Genomic DNA, 4,396 nt, shown 5'->3' with positions numbered 1-4,396 from the left:
GCCTCACGCGGGGCCGACCCTCCTTTGCCCAATGAACGCCGCCGAATTCCGGCCACTGGTTCGGGTCACGTGACCAGCCTGGCCGCACCTCCCTCGGCTCCTGCTCCGCCCCCTAAGTGCGGTTGAGGCGCGGAAGTGATCTCCCCTCCCATTGGCGGTCGGGATTCGATTGACTCCGGTGGCTGAGTGGGGCGGGGCCACCCTTAAAGAGGCTGAGGCGGAGCTATGAGGTCTCTAAGGGTCTTTCTGGGAGGGACCTGCGATCGGTTTGAGCCCTATTTGGCTTCGCTGCTCTTTCGGGTTCCCACACAAATTCGGCCCGCCCTTCAAGGGCCCATTTTCTTTCTTTCTTTAAAAGATTTTATTTATTTATTTGACAGAGAGAGAGACACACGGCGAGAGAGGGAACACAAGCAGATAGAGAGGGAGAGGCACAGGGAGAAGCAGGCTTTCCGCTGAGCAGAGAGCCCGATGCGGGGCTCGATCCCAGGACCCTGGGATCATGACCTGAGCCTAAGGCAGACGCCAAACGACTGAGCCACCCAGGCGCCCCAAAGGGCCCATTTTCAAATGCCACTTCCTCTGACTTCCCACAGCATCTTCTTAAACCAAACTTGGCACTCTCCACTTTCTTTTGGAGCTGTTTGCAAATCTCCCCTACCAGACATTGTCTCCCTGAGAGCCGAAGTCAAGTGATTACCTTCCGGCCGCCCAACGGTGCCTCGAACGAAACACTGGGTTTGGAATAGGGCTGACTTGAGTTGGAATCAAGTCCCGCCACTTAAGCTCTCTGGAGTTCACGCGGTTTACCCCTCTGTAAGTGGGTGTGGAATTCCTACCTTGCCCAAGTCACAAGGCTTTGGTGAGGTTTGGAGAAAACAGTGTGGCAAGTCCTTTCATAATTGCGAAGAGCTGTTTGTCTGGTTTTTGTTTTTTAAGATTTGATTTATTTGAGAGAGAGAGCAAAAGAGAGAGAAGGAGCAGAAGGAGGGGCAGAGGGAGAAGCAGACTCCCTGCTGAGCAGGTAGCCAGACATGGGGCTCCATCCTGGGATCATGCCCTGAGCCGAAAGCAGACGCTTAACTGACTGAGCCGCCCAGGTGCCCCTGCTAAGAGCTGTTTTTAAATATAATTATTAGCAAGGTCGCATTCCTTCATTCATTTGACAACTAATATATCTGTGTGCCAGTGGTGGACAAGATACATGGTGCCCCCAGGGAGCTCAGAGGAAGCAGATACTTAATTACAACCTTGTGTGATAGTTGCTCTGATGGGAGAAACTCAGGAATGTGGGGAGACTAGGAGACACCTGGGCTTGCAGGGGGAGGTGAGAGACTGCGAAAAGAAAGGGATGTCCAGACGCAAACCTGAAGGATGAGCAAGAATTAGCTGGGTAAAGGGGAGAGCACTGAGCATTCCAGGAGCAGCACAGGCTGTGACCCCAAGGCAAGAGAGAACCTGGTATCCAATGAGCCAAGGAAGAGGGAGCCAGAGCAGAGTGCTCAGTCACCTGAACAAAACTCCAGGTGACTGAGTCCACTCCACAGTTGGACTGCCTGGGTTCTGGGCTCAATCTGACACTCTCACTCTGTGCCCTGTGACCTTCTGCAAATCACTTAACTTCTTGGGCACCCTTGTGGCTCAGTCAGTTAAGCATCTGCCTTCAGCACAGGTCATGATCCCAGGGTCCTGGAATCGAGTCCCACATCGGGCTTCCTGCGCGGTGGGGAGTCTGCTTCCCCCTCCCCCCTCCCCCCACCGCTTGTGCTCTTGCTCCCTGTCATGCCCTCTCTTCAAATAAATAAATAAAATCTTTGAAAAAGAATCACTTAACTTCTTTAAACCCCACCTTCCTCACCCCTAAAATGAGGAGGAGGAGGATTTCAGAGCTATTATGACCATTCTAGGTGATTATTCACTTAAAAGTGCTCAATGTTGGACCTGGCATGGTCTCAGGACATTTGGCAACTAATTTTTAGTAAGAAAACTGCAATAGCCAATTGTAAACTAGATAAATAGATGAAGCATATAGACTGGGACAGGTATAAGTAATAACTACTACCTACTGCCTCTCTCTCCTATTCATCTATTTATTTATCTTAATTTTTTTGGAGGCTCTGTGCCCAACACGGGGCTCAAGCTCACAACCCTTAAAGCAAGGGTCGCATGAGCTACCAAGTGAGCCAGCCCAGAGCCCCACTCTCTCTCCTCTTTATCCTGCTGTGTTTTTCTTCCCAGGACTCATCACTTGACGTATTACATATTTGTTTGCCCAAGAAGGGAGGGGCCTTGTTTTGTTTACCTCTCCATCCCTGGTGCCTAAAACTGTGCCTGGCTCACAAAGACTTTCTCCTTGACCAAACCTGTATCAGGCTCCTCTGGGCCCTCTGCTCCACTAGGTTGACCTTGGACTTCCATCTGTGTCCTTGTAGAGTCCAGTTTTAGCAAGAATTTGCCGCTCTTGGGGGGACACCTGCGTGGCTCAGTTGTTAAGCGGCTGCCTTTGGCTCAGGTCATGACCCTGGGGTCCTGGGATCAAGCCCCGCTTCAGACTCCCTGCTTGGTGAGCCTGCTTCTCCCTCTCCCTCTGCCTGCCGCTCCCCCTGCTTGTGCTCTCTCTCTGTCTGTCAAATAAATAAATAAAATCTTAAAAAAAAAAAAAAGAATTTCCCACCCTGGTATCTGATCACCCTCCATATTTAAACGAATTCCTCATTTTCTACCCTTAATATCTTGGCCTGCCTTCAGGGAGAATCCCGCTAGCCTTGATGTTTCCACTTAGTCATTTTCCATCCCCTGACCCCCGCCCCCGCTCTTTAGCTCTAAATCTCCACTTGTCCTTGTTGTACTCAGAGTTGAGCCCCATTTCCTTCCCTTACTGCAAAACCCCCATTGCAGTGGTCCCTCTTGAATAAAGTCTTCCTTACCATCTTTAACAAATACCATGAATACTTTTATTAAAAAGATTTTATTTATTTATTTTGAGAGAAGGTGCCTCCTTAGTGCAGTAGGCAGCGCATCAGTCTCATGTTTATTTTGAGAGAGAGAGAGAGCAGGGAGAGGGGCAGAGGGAGGGGAAGAGGGAGAGAAGCAGACTCCTGTTGACCTGAGCTGAAATCAAGAGTCGGACATTTAACCAACTGAGCCACCCAGGTGCCCCTGAATCTTTTTTTTTTTTTTAAACCGTGCTCAATGTGAGTTATTGAATGAGTGAACATATAAGTATGTTGATATATGGCTTTTGAAGATGATAGGGCTGGATGCTGGCTCAATGAATGATACTGACCACCATAGACAGACATTGGTAAATAAGTGAATGATCAGTACAGATGAATAAAAGCACATAGTGATGGCTCCAAATAGGTAATAAACACAGACTCGTTAAATGGGTGCACATTAAGTCACCTGGAAGTTTTCCAAACTCCACCTTCCTGGGCCTCACGCATGCTAAGAGAACCAGTCTGGGAGTGAGTCTGGGGTCTGGACTTTGAACAAAACTCCAGGTGACTGAGCTTACCCTGCAGAGACAGGCTGGGGTAGGTGATGGGGAACTGGGGTTAGTATATGGAGATAAACAAGCCAGGCATCCAAAGGATGGAGCCAGGTAGGAGACAGCACCAGTTCGGGAACAGAGCTCTGCACTGCATTAAAAGATGAAGTCTAGAGGTAGAAAGCAGAGAGAGGCGGAGGCAGATAATAAGCCCTTCTAAGGTCCATGAAAGGAAGGATGTACCTGCAGGCCGTTCCCTTGCTTGTCCGGGACTGTGAGGAGGTAGGTTCAAGATCAGCAAGTGTTCCTGCCCCGAGCGCAGCCCCTTCCACTACCTTGACCTCCCCACCTCTCCTCCCTCCCTTATAACCCCTCCACACCCCTTCACCCAACTTTGGAGAACCAGAGGGCTTCCAGGGAACAAACAACCAGAGGAGTCCCGAGCCATCCTGTCCCCTGGCTCAGATGTCCTTACTGTCACCAAGGTCAGCGTCAGAAGAAGGGGACTGGAAAGGTCAAGGTGGTGGTGGTGGGCTGCACAGAGAGACTCAGGGCAAAAGAGGCAGAGAAATCGGAAGACAGAGGGCCTAGTAGATGAGTGGGGTGCGAATGGTCAAAGGGACATGAAGAGGCACAAATGGGCAGGGGCTGAGGGACGAGGAGTGGAGAGAGGCCAGCCGGGTGACAGACGGAGGCCTCAGGGTGAAGTAGCCAGTTGCAGCAAGACCCACTACCTCTGGTCCCGCCTGATCCCCAAGACTCCTCCCCCGCAGCCCGCGCCCCGCCCCGCCCCGCCCCGCCCCGCGCGCTTCGGCTGGCCCCTCCCACGCGCCCCGCCCTGCGCGCTCCGGCTGACTCCTCCCCCGGATGCCCGCGCCCCGCCCTGCGCGCTCTGGTTAGCTCGGC

This window comes from Eumetopias jubatus, unplaced genomic scaffold (assembly GCF_037043125.1).
Source record: "Eumetopias jubatus isolate StellerSeaLion01/CBP00866 unplaced genomic scaffold, mEumJub1_p1.0 scaffold_15, whole genome shotgun sequence".
NCBI classification, from domain to species: domain Eukaryota; kingdom Metazoa; phylum Chordata; class Mammalia; order Carnivora; family Otariidae; genus Eumetopias; species Eumetopias jubatus.
This window is presented reverse-complemented; position numbering follows the sequence as displayed.